This window comes from Peromyscus californicus, unplaced genomic scaffold (genome assembly GCF_007827085.1).
Source record: "Peromyscus californicus insignis strain IS unplaced genomic scaffold, ASM782708v3 Scaffold_7__1_contigs__length_154581171, whole genome shotgun sequence".
NCBI classification, from domain to species: Eukaryota; Metazoa; Chordata; class Mammalia; order Rodentia; family Cricetidae; genus Peromyscus; species Peromyscus californicus.
Genome location: NW_026294595.1, coordinates 61827217 through 61850794, shown reverse-complemented (window position 1 = coordinate 61850794; position 23578 = coordinate 61827217).

Here is a 23578-nt window from a genome sequence, read left to right as displayed (position 1 = left end):
TTGCCGAAGTGTGCATGTGGAGGTCAGAGGACAACTCTCAGGAGTCAGGAATCCCCTTCCTGCCGGTGGAAGCAGGGCCTATCTAATTGTTACTACCTCTCTGATACTTCCAGACTAGCTGGCCAACTTCCACACATCCAGGAGGTTCTCCCGTTTCCCCCATCTCACTTCAGGAGTGTTGCAAGGAGCTGTCCCGTCTTCCCTCTGTACAGCCGAACAGCTACACCTTGCACAAACCACCTCTCAAGTCTCAGGACCTTCTGCTAGCACAGACCGGTGTGAGTCACCAACACAACCCCATCCTCCAGGCGGTTCCAACAGAGACACGGAGAAATGGAAGCGAAGCGCTGAGCCCTGAGTGCCTCTTCCTACAGGCCACACACGCCATAGCGGCTCACACTTCACTGTCCCAACCAGTGCATCGGTGAACATTGGATGAATATGGCTTCTCTTTGTCCCAAGCAACCATCCTGGACCTGTTAAGATCAAGAAAAGGTGAGGCTTGGGCATTTCATCCCTCAAGTACCAAGGTAAGAACAGAGGAAAAGCAAAGGCCAAGATCCAAACTGGTAGTTGAGGAGTCAGGAAGAACTGACAGGATTCTAGAATTAAAAGCTCCAGAACATGGAGCTGAGAAGATCTCTCAGTCGGTAAAGTGTTCCCACACAAGCCTGAGGATCTGAGTTCAGATCCCCAGTGCCCAGTCACGGCAGTGTGCACCTGCAACCCCAGCAGGTAGGAGAGTGGGGGCAGAGACAGGAGGATGGCGGGGAATGGCAGGTCAGCTGCCTGGTGGAAGCAGTGAGCTCCAGGTTCAGTAAGAGACCCTGTTTGGGAGTAATATGGTAGAGAAGCAACTGAAAAAGACACCTGATATCCAGCCCCCACATGCACCAGCACATACAGGCATTCACACCCGTATACACACACACTTACACACGCATACATGTATGTTCACAAACATATACACAAAGAAACAAATACATAAAAGAAACACATTATTATTATTATTATTATTTGTTTTTGTTTTTCGAGACAGGGTTTCTCTATGTAGCTTTGCACCTTTCCTGGATCTCCCACTGTAGACCAGGCTGGCCTTGAACTCACAGAGATCCGCCTGGCTCTGCCTCCCGAGTGCTGGGATTAAAGGCGTGCGCCACCACCGCCCGGCTAGAAACACATTATTTTTAGTATATGTGCTGCCGAAGCGAGCACGAGAAACACACTATTTTTAAAGCAGACTCTAAACCCAGTGCTTGGGCGGCACCATGTTTTTGTTGTTATGAGTATTGCTTGGAAGAAGCGGCCAGCACGGAGCTCCCTGGCTGAGACTCACACCTCCTATCATCTAGATTTGGGACTGTTAATGACAGGATGTGACCTGAATTAAGTGAACAATGCAATAAGAATAACAACCTCTGACTTCTCAAAACGCCGGAGTTGACAAATCATAGTCCCAGCCACAATCTCATCTGACCTCACAATAACCCTGTTGACTTAGGCGTGTTGTCTCTGGATGGGACAGAAACCTCGAGAAGGATGATGTAATTGACTAACGTCACACAAAACCTGTGCAAGCTGGTCACTTCTCCGTGGTGGTTGTTTATCTGTTTAATTTCTATTACGTGTGTGTAAGCATTTGCATTCCTGTATGTGAATTATAGGGGTTCACCATGCCAAAGCACATGTGTGGAAGTCAGAAGACAACGGCAGATGTTAGTCCTTAACCCTTCCACGATGTTTGAGGAAGGGTCTCTTGCCGTTCACCACTGCCTTCCTTAGACTCTAGCCGGCCCACGGGCTTCAGAGATTTTCCTGTCTCCACCACCTATCATGAGCACCAGGATTACAGACGGGCTCTACTGTGCCTGGCTTTTATGCGGGTTCTCCTGCAGGAAGCCCTCAGCGCCAGATTTCTCATCCACGCTCAGGGCTCTTTCTTCTGTAGGTAGCCTACCTTCCATGCAAATTTTGATGAAAATTGACAGCGCGGAATGAGCATGTGCAGGCCTTGGCTTCCGGAGCTTGGGTGCTCTGAGCATCAAAGAGGAGTTTAAGAGTGCAGATATTCCAATCAGACAGCTCTGCCACCTGCTTGCCGGGTGGCAGCTGGCAAGTTGATTCACTGGACTCCCTTTCCTTTTTGGAGACATAGAGACACACTGCCTAGCCCTTAAAGTTACAGTTCGCCTTTAAATGGATAAGGAATACAAAACACTTACCACCGTGCCTGGCTCAACATTCGAGCTTAATAAACATTGAGTGACATTGCCAAGATCCTTCTTGGAGACAGAAAGAGGCCACTGTCCCTTCCTTCCTCCCCAGGGTGTGATCTGCCTCACAGGGTTACACTCTGGCCTTAGTCAGAGAACAGCCTAACCATTTCACCGGCTTCATGTCGTCTGTGAGAAGGGAACGTCCCTTCCTTTATCTGAGAATCAGCACTGGCCACACTGCCCATCTCCCAGGCCTCCCTCTCAGTTCCCTGGCCACGGGGTGGCCTATCATGCCACATCTGAGCTACTCGGAAGAAGTGTTTCTTTTAGGGTAGTTTTCCAGGGGAATAGGAGGACGGGAGAGAGGAGATAGAAGAGATATCCAACTCTTGGGAGTAGGTGAGGCACGGGAGGGTGGAAAGACTCCCACGGGTGAAGCTAACAGCCCCCTGCACTCTGCACCCTGAGATCACCCTTCTGACAGAGGGAAAACTGGAAAGAAGAGAGGTGGGAGAAGGGAACGGGCAGGCCCTGTCTGTTCCACTAGCCCCAGGCCTGGCCTGCCGGTAAGTCGTAGCCTCCAAAGAGGCTGTGCCAGTGGACGAGCCAATGTTTATTTTCTGTCAGTTCTCCAGCCAGTAAACACAGGAACCAGGAAGTTAGGAAATGGCCTTTTCTAAATAGCTTTAAAAGTGATCCAACATGAGGGATGTGTTGGGGGAGGATATCAAGAATTTACAACTCACAATGAAAGGAAAAATCAGCAAAGAATACAAATCTCCAGTGATGTATCAGGGGGCTGGAGAGATGGCACTTGCTGCTCTCACCAGGTGTGATCTCACACACTCCTAATCTCAGCACTCCATCAGGAGAGACCAGGGAATCTCTGTAAATTCAAGGCCTGCCTGCTCTACATAGTGAGTACTAGGACTGCCAAGACTACGTAGTAGACTGTGAGGTTTAAATGAAAGTGGCCCCGTAGGTTTATATATTTTAATACTTGGTCCCCAGTTGGTGGAACCTTTTGGGAAGGATTAGGAGGCATGGCCTTGTTGGAGGAGATGGGGGGAGGAGGCTTTGAGGTTTCAAAAGCCCAGGTTAACTCTCTACTTCATGCTTATGGATCTAGATGTAAACTTCAAGCTACTGCTCCCTTACCTATACCTACCTGCCTGCTGCCATGCTTCCCGCCATAATGGTCATGGATTCTAACCCTCCGCAACCTTAAGCCTCCAAATTAAAAACTTCGTTTTATAAGTCATCTTCATTGTGGTGTTTTGTTATAGCATTAGAAAGGTAACTAAAACATAGAGAGAACCTATCTATCTCAAACACACACACACACACACACACACAGTACTTGCTGTTCTTGCAGAGGACCTGAGTTCAAGTCCCAGCACCCACAAGGCAGCTCACAAACATTTCTAATTCCAGGGGGAATCCACTGCCCTTTTTTAGCCTGTGGGGGTACTGCATGAACATGATACACAGACCTACGTGCAGGCAAAACACCCATAGATGTAAAATAAAAATAAACACATCTTTTCATAAATTTTTAAAGAAGGCATCCAAAAGGCCCACAGGAAAATTAGAAGGCGGTCGTCTGCATCCTCAGCCTCTGGTGGGACACCTGAAACCATAGACATGCCAGATGTGGGGAACCTGAACACCATACTGCTGGGATTAGAAGTATACACCAACAGAAACGCATTCTTCTTAACAGCCCAAAAGTGTAAGCAGGCCAAACTCCCACTAAACAGATTCCAGTGCAGTCACACCATGGACTGCTCTTGGCAATATAAAGGAGTGAAGCCACCAGGTGTGGCAGCACACCTGTCCAGGAGTTGGAAGCAAGAGTATTTGAAAGCTTAAGGCCTGCCTGGGACACTGAGCAAGATCACCTCAAAATAACATATTTTAATGGTTGGCGGTGTAGCTTAGAGTCCTCGATGCCAATCACGCGCAAGCCCTTCAGTATCCTTTTACCTCCACCCTGGAGAAAGTAGTGAAACACGAACACATACGGTGCTGTGGGTAAAGCGTAGACTCAGGGCTGGGAGGCGGCTGGGTGGGTAAAGGCACCTGCTGCCAAGCCTGGCTCCCTGAGTTCACCCTCATGGTGGAAGGAAAGAACAAACTCCTGGAAGTTATCCTCTGACCTCCACACGTGCCCTGTGCCCTGTAAACACACGCAAACACATACACACTAAGTAAATAAATGTGACTTTTAATTTTTATGTAGTTAAAAATTGAAAAACTTATGACCGTTGCACCAAGCAAAACAAGCGAGTCACTGAGAACTAATATCACGAGATTCTGTGCATATGAAACGTCTGGGATCGACAGGTCTGTAGGGTTAGGGCTGATGGCAAGATGGCAGCAGGGAGAAGATTACGACTAAGAGGTATAAACTCCCTTTATGAGATGATGAAGATGTGCTAAAATTGCCTTACGGTGGCAGCTGAACCACTTTGTGCATAGACCAAATGTCACCGAATTACACACTTTCAATGGGTGCTTTTAGGTGCTACATTATTTCTGTCTTAACAATGCTATTTTTTAAAAAGCAAAAATAAATCAAATCCTTCTTCCCACACCTGTTTGAAGGAAGAGCAGCTTGCGAGTCATTCCCTCCCCACCCATGGGCATCGTGGGAAGGAGAGCCTCAAAGCAGTACCCTGCGGAAGGAGGCCCGCCACACTGTTCTGCAACTTCCAGTGCCCAGAGGCTCTCCAGGGCAGCAGCTGCTCCCTGGCCGTCACCAGCACACCCCAGACTCCCTGGCTGGAGGAGTGTCTCAAGGTGAGAGACACAGCTGCATAAGCCCAAGGCATGGCTGTGAGTCCAGGCAGGCTGCAAGGTCACGCGGTCAGAACCATGGGCCCCTGCTCAAAAGACAGACAGGGAAAACAGCGTGCACTTTGGTAATAGCCAGACACAAACTGGTACCACATGTCTTTTTTCTACCAGTTGTCTGACCTCGGGCTTGTCTTCATCTGTAGGGGGAAAAAATGGGCTGGGGAAGTGGTTCTCCAGGTAAAGTGCTTGCCATGAAAGAGTGAGGGCCTGAGTTCAGTTTCTCAGAACCCGCGTAAAAAGAGCAGGTGTGTGTGGTGGCACACACTTGTGATTCCAGCACTGGGGAGAAGATGGTGGATCCCCGGGGCTCGGTTTCCAGCCAATGTAGCTGAACAGCAAGTTTCAGGTGAAAATCAGAGACCTTGTCTTAAAAAACAAGGTCAACATATTGAGGGACAACACCAGAGACTGATCTCTGGCCTCCACACACACAATACACAAACACACAGCATTTCAAAACTCAGTAATAAATGCCAACCACTCTGGTTTCGTTCTGCTTGGTCAACATGTTATTAAAGGCTGCACAGCTTCTAAGCAAATCAGTGACTTGGTCTGAGCATCTTCACTACAGCCCTAGACACACCCAAGACTATTTATTGTTTTTAAGACTAAGACAGCTGAAGCTCAGGGAAGCCAGACAACATCCATTGTCACAGAGCAATCAAAAAGCCACTAGACCAATCATCATGTAAGTGTCATATTATACCATATCTAAATAGTGAAGATAGCATCTCAGAACGCAGGAAAAGAGGTGGACACAAAATTGGGCACTCAGAAAAGAATTCTGAAAGCCAAGGCACCAAGGGCCTTCTCCCTGAGTGATATTCCTGTGTAGATGCTACAGAAAGGACATCTGGTGGGCAGAGAGAAGGTTGTCTCTGTCAGCCAGCCTTCCCAGCACTGTGTACCCAGGTCTGCTCCCCCAGCATCCCATGTACCCTCCCTTCAGGAGCTCTGTTATGAAGGCAAAGACTTGTGATGCCTGCTGCTTCCAGGGCCTTGAGATCAGAGGTAGTCTAGTTATTCTCTCTTGCTATGACAAAACGCTAACCAAAGCCAGCTTGGAGAGGAAAGAGTGTTTGGTTTACACGTCCCAGTCATAACTCAAGGTAGAAACTTTAGCAGAGACTATGGAGGAATACTGCTTCCTGTATTCTTCCCCATGGTTTGCTCTGCCTATTCTGCATACAACTCAGGACCACCTGCCCAGGGGTGGCACCATGCACAGAGGGCTGGGCCCTTCCACGTCAATCATTAGTCAAGAAAATACCCCCATAGACATGCCCATGGGCCAATCTGATGGAGGCAATTCCTCAACTGAAGTTCCCTCTTCCCAAGAAACTCTGGTTTGTGTCAAGTTGACGAAAACCAACACAAGAAGGTTGACACCAGGCTTAAAAGTGATAAGAAACTCTTAGGAACGGTCAGAAGGTGAGACAAACAGAAAGAAGATTCGGGAAAGCAACTTTGTTGGTTTGGTTTGGGGGGGTTTCCATTTTCCACCCGGTAAGAAGACTATGGCCCTTCTAGAAGCCGTCCTTTTTCTATCTTATTATACACACATCATATGCTACCCAAACTTTTAGCCACTGAAGACAGCCATCGTATTATGTACCTGTATGCTGTGGGTCAGAGGTTTGGGCAAAGCACAAATGGCATGGCCAGAGGGATGACATGTCTCTGCTCCATCATGTCAGAGACCAAGAGAATGGCTTGACTCTGGGGTTGGGGTCATTTGGAGCTCATCCATGAATATTCTAGGAGTCCCAAATACTGACACCTACAAAGCTTCTATGTCTGACCGACATGTCCATACAGTTGATTTCACAGTATGGTGGTAAGATACTGAGACTTCTGAGATGGCAGCTGTCTTACTCTGTTGTCAGCATGACTGAATATAGTAGGTAACTTATATTAAAAGAAGAGGCTTATTTAGTACTGCCACCCATATAGCTTGGGTCCTGGAACCCTGACTAGGGGTGTTGAGGAAACGAAGAACAAATAGATACACAAACAAAAAGCTGGGGTCAGGAAGGCTGTGTGCATTCTGATGGAATGGTAGGGGTCTCTATAGGTGAGCAGTCTCAGGCTGTGAACATCCTGGAGGAAGAGGAAGCTGAAGCTGGTCATTTTTGTACACACTGGTCCCTTGCTTGCACTCAGACCCCTAGGAAAGCTTTCGCCATCCCTCTTAGCCTGGCCCATATGGGGAAGGGCTTTGCCAATCTCCCATGGATTCAAGGCTTCGGTCTTTCATAGCTGTGCCCATGTCAACAATACATACTCACTCAGGACTTCAGTTACTCAGGGCTTCTTCTGCTCCCTATAACTTAGCTCCTAGTTCAGGGGCCTGGGAAATGCAAGAGTGGGACTCTAGCTTCTGATGAGGGCCTTATTCATGCATCTTTACACGATGCAGAGCATTGTGTGGAGAGACAAAGGAAGCATGATAGCTTGGGTCTCCCTCCCCCTTCAAATGCGTTAATATCTTCAGGTGCCCCTTCATGGCATCATCTAGTTCTACTCACCTCTCAAAGGCCCCCACATCCAAACAGCATCAGCATATGCGTTTGCGATGAAGCTCTTAACACTGTTTTAAGCCATCACGCAGTGGCGGCTACACTACTGTATCTGTATGGGAAGAATCAGTCAAGCTCTGAACTAAAATATATGCGGCGTCCACTGCACTTTCTACTTCAAATACGAGTGCTTTAGAAAGGGTTGGGGACATAGCTCGATGACAGAGCACTTGCCTAATGTTCAAGGCCCTGGGTTCACACTTCGATAGAAAAATGAAAGTGGGGTGCAGGGATAAGAGACGATACTGGGAGGAAGGGTGTGATCAAAGTATACTATATCATTATGTATAAAACTGTGAAAGAATAACTAAGCAACCAAGTAAAACGGAGGCTAAATATGATTAAAGCACATTGTACAAAATTCTCAAAGAACTAAAAAAAAAAATGTATTTTTTCTACTTAAAAAAAATACCAACACATGTCTCTGTCCATCCTAGGCCCCAGCCAGCCTCACATATCTTAGGAAAGCAGATTCCCAAGCCTCCCCACTCCGGCTGGGATAGAGAATTTGGGATGCCTCTACCCATAGTGGAAATGTCTTCCCTTACCACCACTTCCTCTGGGTTTCAGAATCTAAATGCGCCTGAAGACCCAGGCCTTCAGTTGTGTTAGCCTGACCCTCATTTGATGGAGAAAGAAAACAGGAAGCCGTGAGGCAGAGGGGGGTGAATGAAGCCAAGGGCAGCGGTGTGGGGCCTTGGACCTTCTGAGACATGGGGAGTTCACAAGAGGCAGAAGGCTGGTCCCTGGTTTTTCTCTTCCTTTCTACCCCCACAAAACTCTGCTCAGCATGGGTGTTGTATAGTCACGTCTGTTAAGTGGGAGTTTCTGGAAAGTTCCTGATAAGCTTCCAGGGCCCACCCAGCTGGGCAAGGATCCCATACAGCCCGGGCAGAGGGCCAAAACTGACCCTTCCTTGGGGCGTGGCTCCAGTGACCAGGCTTGAAAGATCATAGGCCTTCCAGAATGACCAGAGCATGGGGGACAGGAAGCTGAGGTTGTTTGCTTTCCAATGAGGTTTTTCCAGGCCAAAACCAGAAGCAGGCACCTCTAAGTCCTGAAGTGTCAAAGCCAAACCAGAGAGCCAATGCAGCCCCTCATCTGACTCTGCCCGGTCACTACTGCCTAGGCCCACTTCCCCCTCTTCCACAGAACCCTGCTAGAGGCTCAGTTAGGTTCTCCAAAATGCACAGGTTGCAGCCCCTAGTCCTTGAACATGTGACTAGATTTGGAAACAACACTTTAAGGCCATGACTCCATGAAATGAGGCTACTAGAATGGGCCCTCCTCTGGTCTAACTGGTGTCAGTTTCAACAAGGAAATCTGGACACACAAAGACACACACACACACACACACACACACACACACACACACACACACACACACGGAAGAGACCTCACGAGGCATAGTGAGAAATCAGCCTTTTGGAAAGCCCAGGGGAGAGGCCTCAGAAGTTCAACCTAGCAACTGACACCTTGTTCTTGGACTCCAAACCTCCAGAGTCACTAGGAAAGCAGTTTCTATTAGGTCTGGAGCATTTTGTTATAGTATCCCTAACAACCTAATGCAATCCCTACCTTCTGAGAATTACACATCTTTACACCCAACCTTTGTATCAGCTGAATTCCCTCAGGAAGCTACTCCCTCCCTCCTCCTCTGACCAAATGACTAACTCTACACTCCAGGCCTTCCTCACTAACTGCTCAGTGGCAAACCCTTTAGGCTCCCATAAGTCAGACAGTTGCTGTGATTAGCCTTACCCGGTGCGGCCATCCCCTTAACTCCTTATCCATGGGGACATATTCCAAGGCCCCTAATGGATGCCTGAAACTACAAGTACTACTGAACTCTGTATTTTTCATATATGTACAATAAGATTCACAGGTCAATTGTAGTAAGAGATTAATAGCAAGAAGTAATAATGGAATGATGATAGCATCTGGTGATAAAAGTTATATTTTTCCTCCCTCAAAATACTTCATGGCACTTTACTCGCCCACTTTCCTATGATGTCAAAAGTTAAAGGGGGCATTTCGTAGCATATCTCTCTGGTATGTCTAAACTGCCAGCATCCCTGGTCTTGTACTTTGAGCTACTAAGTAAAATTAAAGACTACTTGAACACAATGAACCGATATGTGGTACATACAGTGTGGATATATTGAACAAGGAGATGATTTCCGTCCTAGACAAGATGGAACAGGACTACACAAGATTTCACACTGCTACTCAGAATGGTGTGCAATGTAAAGCTTATGAACTACTTAATTCTAGAATCTCCCATTTGCTGTTTTCAGATCACAATCAGCTGCAAACAAATGAATATATGGAAAGTGAAATCCTTGGCAAAGAGACTACAATACATATGTTGCCATTCTAAGCTCTATGACATCATATTTTAGCTTATCTCCTGTAGGCACTCCCTTACTAGAAACTGACTTTTGAGACAGGGCTGTATTTGGCTTCTTGCCATCTCCTAAGGATGAATAATTGATGAACTAATAAAACAAATGTTGGGTTGGATTGAACTTGGGAGTCTGATGAATATCTCAGCTTCTCCTGGCGGGGTTTCCCACATTAGACCCCATAGCATACTTTTTGGTGTATTCATCTTGTTCCTACACAAATTCTAAGACCATTCTAGGGTCAGAAAAATTAGCACTGCTCTAAAGATTGTATATTATAAAACAGAAGCCCAGTGAAGAGCAGGACTTAAACAGAGATGTGGGTTGTTTATGACGGCAGTGCAGGGTGCTAGACATTGAACACAGCAGACTTAGGGGTGGCCCTTACCAATCGTCCACCATCCCCTAAAGTCTGAGTCAAGAGCTCCCTCTCACTCTGGGTAACACTCTCCCTAAACACTACCAATCTGTAGAGTTGTGCTTGTTTAGTGATGCGGCATGTCTGTAACATCAGCATGAAGCCGGGGCAGAAGAATCACTAGCTTGAGACCAGCCTGGGCTCTACAGTGAGATGCCTCAGAAAAGGAAGGAAGTAGTTGAGGAAGGAAAGGAGAGAGGGAGGGAGAAAGGAAGGAATAGCAGAAAAGAAGAGGAAGAGGAGAATGGGAAGGGGTTTGTGTGTGTGTGTGTGTGTGTGTGTGTGTGTGTGTGTGTGTGTGTGTGTGTGTTAGCTCCAGTTGACAGATGTCTATGTGCCCTCAGGCACTGGAGCCCTAGAGGAGAGTTGGGAAGAGGGAATGTTGAATCTTGAGATGGGGGGGGGGGGGAATCCTACACTTACCTGTGTGTCCAGGAAAGGCTAGAATCCTCTGGGACCCTAGAAAGAAAGAGGAGCAGCAATAGTGGAGTCCAGAAAGACCTAGTTAACAGCTTAGTGCTTTAGCTGATGAAATCAGCCTGGCGTTCAGATGGAAGAGTCTGGCACTGAGGGCTCCTGGTCTTTGGTGAGTGCTCCTCCTCCTCCTCCATGGGGTGCTGCTACTCCTCTCTTCCTCAGCCCACCCTAATGCTGAGCCAAAATCCCAGAAGTCATTTTGTCAGAGGCCAGGATGGCTGGGGTTAACAAGAGAAAGGCGGCTGTTTCCAGAAAACAAAGGTCTGGGTCAATAGATCTCCCAGGGCAGCTATTGATTAGAAGGGCAAAGGCTGGGGGCGAGGGGGGATGGGGGGAGGGCTCCAGGGTTTCTATTAGACCTCAGGAACCCAGCCGCCCTGCAGGAAAGGTAGGCAATGGCTGGAAAGGCCTTTTGTAAGCATGCCCTGGGGCTGCCATCCTAAGAGCAGAGTCTCTCTCCTCACCCCTGGGACTCCTCAGGGTCAGACTCAGAATCACAGCGCTGGAAAAGACCCCAAGAATTCCCCCAGTTCAGTTCTTTATCTGGAGTCCACGTTAAGAATTCAGCTGTGTGTGAGCTAAGAAGGGGGCTTAAAGGATTCACTCATCTCTTTCTGAAATGTAGCATTTCTTTTCAGCATAAACATAGCCAGCAAGACATATGAAACGATGGCATGACCACCCCTTTCTCCTGAGGAGTAACAAGCTGGCACATGGCCCGGACAGGCCTGTACCCCCAGCCCTCGGCCTGCTGAGATGGGAAGATGGGGAGTTTTCAAGCCAACCTAGGCTGTTTAGTAGAACCCTGTTTCAAAACATAAGTCTCCCACTCCTGCGGATATGGTGGCACGTACCTCAGAGGCAAGCAGATCTCTGTGAGTTTGGAGCCAGCCTGGTCTACATACAACCAGGGTTGCACAGATAGACCCTGTCTCAAAACAAACAAACAAAAACCAAAACCAAAAGGATGGAGCTTGTCAGGAGTGGGAGGGGATGAGAGAGGGCACTGGGGGTAAAAATTACCCAAATAAATCATGTGTATATACGAAAGAGCAAAAACATTATAACTTTTTAAAAATTAAAATAAAAGAGGCTGGAGAAATGGCTCAGCAGTTAAGAACGCTTGCTGCTCTTGCAAGGAGCCCAGGTTCGGTTCTTAGCACCCACATAGCAGTTCACAACTGTCCAAAATTCCAGTTCCACAGATCCCACATCCTCTTCGGACCTCTGTGGGTACCAGGCAGGCGTGTGCTGCACAGGCATACACGGAGGCAAAACACTCAGACATATAAAAAACCTCAAACAAACAAACAAAAGGATAAGGGCAAGTATTTGATAGTTCATTACTGTCATTGCACAATTCTCGAACCATTATTATTACCTCAAGGTTATAATTCTAGATCTTTGTCTTGTTTTGCTCAGTCGTATTATTGTGTGCACGTGTGTGCTTGCATGTGCATCACGAGGGGTGCACGTGCCACTGCACGTGTGAGGCGGTGAGACGACAACGTGTGGAGTTCTCTCTCTTCACCTTTATGTGGACTCAGGGAGTGAGACTCAGGTCCCGAAGGCTTGCACTTCTGAGCCTTCTCACTGGCCCTAGATCTTACTGTTTGATGCATTCGTAAATAAGTATATGTGTCATTACATGCACTACTACATCCCAAATGCACTTTTTAATATTTTGGAAGCTTTCAGTATAATTATTTTGTTAAGGTTTTATTAGCATATATTTATAATATACAACAACGGGCTTCACTATGACATTTTCATACAGGTTATATAATGTGTCTTGATCATACTCACACCCCCATTACTCTTTCTTGTCCTGCTCTCACGCCCACTGATCTCCTTCCTCTTCTAGATAGCCCTCCTTCTTATGATATCTTATTTTACCAGCTTGTCAGAAGAGCCTATGACACACACATACACACATGCAAAAAAAAAAAAAAATGGCTAAAAACTTCTTCTGCAGCCTGAGAATAGGCGGTACTGCTGCTGGATGGGTGGAGTATACACAGCCTGAGAATAGGCGGTACTGCTGCTGGATGGGTGGAGTATACACAGCCTGAGAATAGGCGGTACTGCTGCTGGATGGGTGGAGTATACACAGATGGCGGATAGATTGCTGCATAGGAGCGCAAAAGGAAAAAATAGTATAATAATAGCAATCCTCCTCATTGCTTACACTGAGCTGATAACCCTCATAACAACCCTAGGAGGAGAGAGAGCCAATGTCCCCATTAAACAGGTCAGAAAACCGAGGCACAAAGACTTGACCTAGGTTACCCCAAGCTGTGTCCACACTTGGAACTGTTCTTCTTTAGGTTTCTCTGAACCTGTCTGCTCAAGCATGTTTTGGTGCTAACCCCTGGGCTTACAGACCAAGGGTTGAAGTCCAGCCTAACCAATACAGACTGTACAACTGACTTCACCATACATACACATCACAGTTCAGCCCCAACCTGAAGGCAGAAATATTACATCCCTCCAGCGGTCAGACACAACTGAATAAGGCATGGGAAAGAAGGAAACGCTTAGCACATAAGCCTGGCACCTGGAAAGTGCTGGACAATTTTGTTTTTAATGAGGAAACTAAGCATAGACCCATTTAGAATGGCTGTAGGCGTCTACATGAAATAACCACCAGAAATAAGAAGATTAAAAGATTAAGAGTGGAACCCAGGTCCAAGCAATGGGCAAAATAGATGGATGCTGGGGGCGAACAGATGTCTGGTGGAATTTTGTTCCTTTGGAGAATGGTGTGGGTGGGGAGTCAGTTCAGACTGAAAGTAAATGCATGAAAATATTAGCCCTTCATAATTTCTTCCTAAAGAGTACAGTGTGGGGCCAGCAAGATGGCTCAGTGGGTAAAGGTGCCTGCTGCCAAGCTCAGTTGATACAGCGCTTGACTAGTATGCATGGAAAGCTGGGTTTAATTCCCAGAACCACCCAAATAGGCTAGCAGACATCTGCAATCCCAGCACTTGGGAGATGGAGGCTGGAGTAGCAGAAGTTCAAGTTCATCATCTGTTATATAACAAGTTTGAGACCAACCTAGAATACATGAGACCCTATTATACACACACACACACACACACACACACACACACACACACACACACACGCATATATGAATGAATGGGACAGGAAGAATATCTTCACAGTGGAAAATATTAGCAAGCACTCAACAGGTCCACAGCCCAGCTAGTCAAGGCAAAGTCAACTGATAAATCACTGTGATAGCAGGTGCCTTTGATGTGAAAGATATAAGAAGAATGGTACTTTGCCTCTGACTCCAAGCACTCATAACCCCTGTCTAATCAGAAGAAAAATCTCTGACAAACTCAAATAGAAGAACATCCTACTAATGTGCCCAGGTCATCAAAAACAAGGGAAGTCTGGGAACCTGCAGAGTCAACCCTAAGGAGACATGACATCTAAATTTAATGTGCTGGCTTAGATAGGATCCTGGAACAGTTTCTTAAGGACATTAGGTAGGGCTGGAGAGAGGTCTCAGCAGTTAAGAACACTGGCTGCTCTTCTAGTGGACCGGAGTTCAGCTTCCAGTGCCCACATGGTGGCTCAGTAATTCCAGTCCCCAGGGAAATCTGATGCCTTCTTCCGACTTCCAGGGTCACTGCACGCATATGCTGCACATGCATGCGTGCGAGCCAAATACCCATGCACATAAAACAAAACTAAATAAGGCTTTCTTTTTAAAAGGACAGTGTGTAAAAAAGTAAGAAAATGTAAATAAATCGCACACTTCAGTTAGCAATGATGTGTTGATATCGTTTTATTTGTTGTAGCAAATATGCTATGATAGTATAAGGTATTAGTTCTAGAGAAAACCGGGCATGGAACTCTCTACAGTCATTTCAACTTTTCTGTAAATCTACACCTATTCTATAATAAAATTATCTTTCTTAAAAAAAATACTGACAATATAACTGGTGGTGAGATTACAGTCAATTTATTTATGCATCTAATTATTTACTTCATTTCCTTGAGCTGCCATCTCGTGAAGCCTAGGCTCTCCTCAGACTTGCTATGGAGCCAAGAAGGAGCTTGAAACCCAGATTTTTCTGCCTCCACCTTCGCCGTTCTGGGATTACAGGTGTACACAACTTCACCCTGTTTATGTGGTGCTGGGGATGGCAGCCAGGGTTTCGTGGATGTTGAGTAAGCACTCCACAGCCGAGCCACGTCTCCAGCTCACGCAGTGTCTTTTCTTAGTTCTCCCTCTGAGTGTTTCCTCGGTTGTCTACAATGAATGTACTTTGTGCTAGTCACCAGAAAAATATTCAATAAATATTGCTTTAAAAAATTAATGAATGGGGGCTAGGACATCGGAGACAGAGTGCTGTATAAATAAAAGTATTATTAGAGTCATTCCTTAGGCTACGATTCAAACTCACTCTGCATCCAGGCAGCTCTGGCCACCAGGGCTTGGCACCCACAATGGGTAGGATGGAGTGCCTATGAAACTTGCTGGCATTTTTCCTCTCTGTGATGGGCACTGGATGACAGGGGAGGGACAGGAATCAGAGCAGCTGCTGTAAGGGCCAATGGGTTTTACAGGTGAACCAACCTTTCTGGCTCAGAGGGACCAGACACTAAACCAGCTCCCAGCAAAACCATATCCCCCAGTCTCCAGGGAAAGCATCAGCAGGCTTAGCATCCTAGAACTAGGAGGCAGGAATGCTACACATGTTTCCCAACCCTCACTATGTGATCAAAAGAAAAGACAAGAACATCCAATGCTTTGTCTTGGGGACTGGGTTCACCCTCTTTCAGAACCCCAACAGTCCGATCAAACTAACACTCTTCACACCTTTTTTATTTATCCATTTTTTTTTTATATTGAGAATCTCATGCATGCATAAATGTGTTTTGGTCAAATCCACCCCCAGCTTTATGTGCTCTTTTAAAAAACCCACTGAGTTTGCCTAATGCTGCCACTAGGTACGTGGCATTAGGGCCACCTACTGGAGCACGGGTAGACTATTTGGGCCTGCATCCCTGAGGTAAACTGACTCTTACTCCTACAAGAGCCATCAGTCGCCAATAGCACCTCAGCTAGCCCTGCCCCATCAAAGGTGGAGTTTTTGTCGGGCTTGGTCTTGTTCAAGTCTTGTGAATACACTCACAACCCCCCCACCCGCCGACTCTCTTATGAGTGTTTTGCCTGCATGCATATATGTGTACCATGTGTGTAGTGTCCATGGAGGCTAGAAGAGGTCATTGATCCACTGGGACTGAAATTACAGACAGTTGAGAGCTACCACATGGGGTCTGGGAATTGAACTCTGGTCCTCTGGAAGAGCAGCCAGTGCTCTTAACCACTAAGCCATCTCTCCAGCTCTCTCTTTTTGTTTCTTTAAAGAATTACTTTGTTGGGTCAGGTATGGAGGTGTACACTTTTGATCCCTGCACTCAGGAAGCAGAGGCAGAAGGATCTCTATGAATTCAAAGCCAGCCTGGTCTACTGAGTGAGTTCCAGGACAGCCAGAGCTACATAGTGAGACCTCGTCTCAAAAAAAAAAAAGAAAAAAAGAAAAAAAGAAAAGAAAAAGAAAAAAGAAAAGAAAAGAAAAGAAAGGAAAAAAGCAAACAAACAAACAAAATTTACTTTATTGGCTGGAGAGATGTCTCAGCATTTAAGAGCACTTGTTACTCTCAAAAAGGACTCAGATCTGGTTCCCAGCACCCATGTGGCAGCTTACAACCATCTGTAACTCTAGTTCCAGAGGTTCCAGCACCCTCCTCTAGCTTCCACAGGCACTGGGCATGCACGTGGTACACATACATTCGTGCCGGCAAAACTGTCATATACATAAAATAAAAATAAGTTTTTACCAAAAGTTTTACTTTATTTATTGATGTGTAAATAGGTGGGTGAATGTGCACACCTGTGCCCATGCAGAAGCAAAGGCTAAAAGAGGGTGTCAGGAAGCCCCATTTGTTACATGGATGTTATGTGTGGCTATAAGCTGCCACGTGGGTCTGAACAATCGTCCTCAGGAGTGAGCAGCAAACACTCTTAACCACTGAGTCACCTCTTCAGTGCTTCTACCTTTTTTTGTCTTCTGAGACAGAGTATCATATAGCCCAGACTGGTCTCAAACTCTCAGTCGACCATGACTGGCCTTGAACATTTGATCATCGGGCCTCTTCCTCCAAAATGCTTCTTATGCAGGCTTGCCCCACCACACCCGGCACATACCTATTTCAAAGCTGAGCTCCAAGAGGGTTCCCAAGGCTGTGAACTTGGATCTGTTCATGACTCCTTCAGAACTGTCTGGGGTAGGGACGCGTTTTTCTAAACTAACCCTCAAGGAACAAGGTGTGACCGCAGTCGATAGCTGGACCACATCTCGGAGGCAGGAATGCTGGAGGAAGGAAGGGGCACACAAGAGACAGCAGTCCTTCAGACTGCCACAATACCCGGCCACCGCCACCACAAAGGACCCCCACGGCCAGCTTCTTCAGACAGCCACGTCTAGATCCTGGGAACGTGGGAGAGCAGCAGGGACTCCTGTCAGTGCGCAGAGCATCTCGTACCATCCTGGAGTCCAGCTGACACACGCATAGTCGAGGGCTTCAGAAGCAGAGGGTGGGAGGTTTGAGGCATTTCTAATTGTGATGAGAACAGGACCAGATTCCCTCTCTGCATTAGCAGCAGAAGCCCCGGGGAAGAACAGCCCAGCTTTCTAACTGGTAAGAGATGGGTGGGTTGTTTTTGCAAACAACTGTGCTGAGCTGCTGCCTTCAGAGTGATCCAGTGACTTCCCGAGCTCATTCAGCTCTCTAGAAATTGTCTTCAGAGCCACCTTGACTCTGATTGGTCAGCTAGCTTGATGGTCTAAAGTCTCCCCCAATATGAGTATATAAGGCCCTACGAGGCCACTCCCTAGAACCCCAGGCACTGTTTGAGAAAGCGCTGCAGGAAAACAATAACACCATTTTCTTGGGAGCCTTGCAGACACCTGCCTTTATGCCACAGCACTGTGGGTATTTATCTCCTCTCCCTGATTCCTAACAAAGGCCCTAAGTTACTCCCTGCTACGGAAAGAAAGTTTGAGACTCAGCTCCAGGGGCTCCTGCCTCGCCTTTCTCCCAGCACCCACTCTGGCGCTGGGATCGACCCAGGCTCCATTTGTTCCCCTAATGAGTCTTAAGTGTTTGGCTTGGGTGCCTGCCAGTCCTGCTCCTACAGGGAGGAGGGGGTGGAAGAGAATGGGACAGAGCTGATGCGGGCTCAGCCATGCTGGGCCCCGGGAAGACTGGCACAGGGACTGCCTGACACAAACCAATCGGGAATGCAGCCAGGCAACCCCTTTCAGGCCCGCTGCTTTCCTCTCTCTCCACTTCAGAGACTTCCCCAAATGCACACTCCTTAAGCATACTTCCCTGGTTGGAATCCCGGGGTTGGGCCCAGGAAGGTGCATTTTTCTGGTTCTCCTGTCATGTGTACGTCTGGATGGCGTGTATGCATATGCATGTGTTTGTAGCCAGCTTGCTCATGGATTCTGTCTCCACCTTCCCAGACTAGAATTCCAGGTGGGATACCAAACAGATATTTAAGCAGGTTCTGAGAATCTGAACTCAAGTCCTTGATCTTGCTTGGCAAGCATTTTAACCATGAAGCCATCTCCCCAGTTCTGGAATGTGCATTTTTAATCAGCAACCCAGAAGACAGTGGTATCCAGTGAAGATTAAGAATTAATTCTTTTAAGGATCAGGGAGATAGTTCAGGGGTTAAAGCGCTTGCCACCAAGAGGACAGGTGTTTGGAGCCCCAGAACCAGGTCGATGTTGGGTGGACATGTTTGCAATTCCAGCCTCAGAAAGGGGAGACAGGGAATCCCCTGGGCAAACTGGCTACTTTGACTAGTGTGTGAGCCCAGGAATTGATTGAAAGAAAAAGGCAGAAGAGCAATACGGAAGATTCCTGACTTCCACCTAAGCCCTCCATACGTGCATATGAACATGCGCCCTCACACATGCCAACATGCAAACACATAGAAGAAGAAGGAAAAAAAAAGAATGATGCTCTAGAAAAATGTGGTACATAACAAGATAATTTCATGCAGTCACAAAGAAAAATGGAATCACGTGTTTTGCAAAGAAATGGATTGTAACTGAAAATCATTGTACTATGTGAAATAAGCCAGATTCAGAAATACAAATACCACATCTTTTCTCTCACATGCAGAACCTAAATTTAAAATTGTGTGTGGCTATAAGCTGGGGAGATGGCTCAGTCGGTAACAGTGCTTGCCACAGAAGCATGAGGACCTGAGCCCTGATCTCCAGCAGCATATGTCTGTAATCTTAGTGCTGGGAGACTAGGGTGGGATCCCGGGAGTTGTTGGCCTGCTGCTCTCCCTGAATCAGTTCGCTCCAAGTCTAGCTAGAAAGCCAGTCTCCAAACACAAGGAGGGGCTACAGACAGCGCAGCATCACAGAGCACTTGTCATTCTTGCAGAGGATTTGGGTTTAATTCCCAGCACCCACATAGTGGTTCATAACTATCCGTAACTTATAGTTCCAGGAGATCTGACATCCTCTTCAGACCTCCTCCAGCACCAGGCACACACATGGTGTACAGATATACGTACCGGCAAAATATTTGTACACATAAAGTTAATAAATCTTTTTTTTTAAGGTGGAGAGTAATTGACAGAGTCACTGATGTTAATCTCTGGCTTCCATGTGCATAGACATATGTGTATTTGCACACCCATAAACACATATCGACATTTTATATGTGCGCGTAGGTCATGAAACTAGGGATGATAGGAGAGGAAGAAGAGATGGGAAACAGAGTCATGGATTACAAGTAATAGGAACACAGAGGGGAGCACTACCTTGAGGAAGACAGGAAACCAGCTGGAGCAAGGCAAGAGGATAGGCGGCAGGGAAGGGGAGCACCAAGATCAAAGCACAACGGCACATATGCATGAAGACGCCATGATGAAACTCACTGCCAAATTTTTTGTTTAAGAAAAGCCACTACTTTAGGAAGTTGAAAGTAGGGATTCTGGGAAAGTTTGAGACATTTCATACATGCATTTGTCTTAGTTTGTTTTCTAGTGCTGCAAATAAAACACTGACCAAGATGAACTTGGAAGGAAAAGGGTTCATTGGGTTTACAGGGCCCAGTCCATCATCAAGAGACGTCAAGGCAGAAACTCAAGGTACAGGACTCAAAGGACCAAAATGGAGTAAAGGTGGCTCTAAAAAGACGAGTGTGGAGCTCTAGACGACAGAGAACTGACAAGTGACGGTGTCAGAGGTAGGGGCTTAGGTGAGAACAGACAGCACCTGTCGTTCCAGAATGCCTAATCTGGAAGGGCCAAAGGAACCAATCCTCTGGCAAGAAGGATGATTTTTCAACCAATATCCAGTCCATGCTCTGGCCACATAATGAAACTACATTTCTCAGTTGGCCTTGCAGTTCCTAAGAGTCATGAGTTGAATCTCGCCCAATGCAGTCTAATGGAGGTCTCTACTAAGTTCCAAATGTTTTCACCCCCTACACCCAAGAATCGCCAGTGTGACACTAGTAGGGGGTGGAGCCTTATGAAAGGTGATTAGGTCACAAGGGTAGAGCCCTCCTGAAGCATATCTGTGCTCTTATGAGGAGCCCAAGGAAGCTGCCTTGTTCCCTCCATGTGAGCCAAATAAGAAGTGAACCAGGAAATGGGTCCTCACCAGATACCGAATCTCTCAGTGCCTCCATCTTATGCATTTTAGCCTCCCAAAATCTAAGAGCTGTTGTGTACAAGCTATCTAGTTCACAGTATTTTTACAGCAGGTTGTGATATAAGACACAGTTTGGCTTTCAACCATGGTTTCTGGTTTGTTGCTTCCACCCTAAGACAGAAATTCTGACCTTCCCCAGCCATAAAAGTATTATCTGACCTGCCTTGTCTGATTGTAGGTCCTAAGACCCACGTCACTCCAGAGGTCCTGTGCTTTACCCTTCAAGGAAGGGATGCTGAAGAACCTTGGAAGATATTCCTAGCTTTCCCCAACCAGTCCATCAGCAAAACTGCCCAGACAAGGAAGTCTCCATAAAGAACAAAATAGGGATTGGAGATTCTGAACAGCAGAACTCAGGGAGGTTTCTAGACGGTAACTGTTGTGCTTTGGTTCTGATATGCCTCCAAAAGCTCATACATTGAAGGATTGGTCCCTAGTGCTACAGTATTCATAGGTGGGACTTTTGGAGGTAGTTAGATCATCAAGGCTATACGCTCACCAATGTCATTCCTGAGTCCATGGCTCAATGGGCTATTGGAGGACAATGGCAACTTTAAGAGGTGAGGCCTAGTTGGAGGAAGTAGATCAATTAGGGGCAAGCTGTTGAAGTGTATATATTGTCCCAGGTGCATTCTCCACCCCACCTAATCCCCCCACACACACTTCTGTGTATGTGTGTGTGTGTCTGTCTGTCTGTATCTCTCTCCCCTCTTCCCTCCTCCCTGTCCACTGTGACATCTGCCATCCACCCACACCATGATCTATTTAATACCTAGCTTCAGACACTAAAACAATAAGTCAAGTGACCATAGGCTGAAATCTCTGGAACCATAAATCAAAATAAATCCTTTTTGTTGTTGTTTCAATCTCAGTTATTTGGCATAGCAATGGAAAGCTGGCCGACACAGTGACGCAGCCAGAGAGGGCAAAGGGTCACGCCCCTTCCCCATACCTCATAGCATGCACCTCTTTATTGATGGTTGTTATAATATCTTTCATCATGAACCAGAAATGCTTCCCTGACTTCTGTGAGCCATTCCAGCAGATTAATCAAACCTGAGGAGAGAGTTGTAGGAAGCCCATCTGACAGCTGGTTGGTCAGGAGCACAAGTGAGAAGACAGGATGTTTAGCTGAAGAAATCCTAAGAACGTGTTGAAGATACAACTTGGCTTTTGTTTAATACATATAGTCAAATATAGAAAGGATTTACGGATAAAATGTTAAGGCAGATGTTATAGTTTTTTAATCTGAAATGTACCCCCCCAACACACACACACACACACACACACACACACACACACACACAATTTTGAGCACTCTGTTCCCAGCTTGTTGGGTTTTGAAGGCTTGGAGCTTCTGGGATATGGAGCCTGCACCTGGTTCTGGTTTAGCATCCTTGCTTCCCAGTCTAGTCTATGACAAATCTGCCACCAAACATTGCTGACCATGGGCCCTGCTGCTCTGCTTTGCCTTCTCCAGCATGAGGGATGTGGCCATCTGAAACCAGGAGCCCAATCCAGCCTTCCCGCCCTTGATTCCGTCACAGGACACGAAAGCATGGTATGTTCAGGGAAGAACCGCAGGAGTGTGTTCAGGTGATCACCTGACACAGACCAGCCAAGGGCTACTCATCTAAACAATAGGGAATACATCATCCTGTGGCATTTCAGAAAGGGACCAAGCCTTCCCCTGCAAGCCAAGAATTTCAGGGCCTGGAAAGAGAACCAGGAGAGCCATGGGGTGTCAGCACTCACTGCACAGCACCACGTCAAGGCTCTACTCTTCACTTCAGCACTTCTTGCCTCTTCAGGTTCAGCTCCAGTGGGCCCTGTTACAATAAAGGCTTCTTCCACCGCAGGAAGCTTGGGTGGTCCCCTTCGGTGGCATCTGTACAGTGCTATCTCAGCTGGTGCACAAAGTGAACAAGCCTTGAGGACATGGCTACCTTTGTTGCCTGAATACCAAAGGATGGCCAAAGGTGTCTCAGGACCCAGAAAGGGAACAGTCAAGGCACAGGCTTAATTAGAGTCCTATGGCCCATTAGGACTATGCCCAGTGGAGCCATGGGCTCCAAGAGACCTCACAATAGAAGAGTCACTAGTATATAGACCCAGTGTGTGGTGATATTTTGTGCTGAAATGTGGTGATATTTTATTTGTATGTTAATAAATCAAGTTTGCCTGGAGATCAGAGCAAATAGCAAGCCATTTTCAGTAAACACAAAAGTCAGGCAGTGGTAGAACACGCCCTTAATCCTATCACTTAGCAGGCAGGGTCTCTGTGTGTTCAAGGCCATACTTGGGAACGGAGCCAAGCATGGTGACACACGCCTTTAATTCTAGTACCAACCATAGAGACCTGGAGGTCTGTAAGGACAAGCAGTGACAAGGAAGTGAGGTTAGCTAGGCTAAGAGCCAATGAGAGGGCAGAACAGCAAGGCAATGAAAGCTTGGGTAGACAGGAAGTTGTGGCACTTTGGAAGCTATTGTGTGGTGAGGCAAGGTTAGCTGGTGGCTATTCCTATTTCCCTGATCTCTAAGGCTTTCACCCCTATATTAGGCTCCGTGTTTTTTATTTAATAAGACCTCTTAGAATTTGTCTACACCAGTGTGAGAGCTGTAGGCATACAACCCCAAGAGAGCCACAAAAACCAACCCTAAATGCAAGACCACCACCCAAGAAGTTCTAGAAGGCATGGCCTCTACTCCAGTGAGCCTGTAAGGCAGAGCCTCAAAGATTATTTTCCAGCTTTAAGGTTTTAGACATGCAGGGAATGTTTTATTCCTGTCTTCTTGTCTATTTCTCCCTTTAGACTGGGAATGTCTAGCCCATGACTGTCCTGTAGTGTAT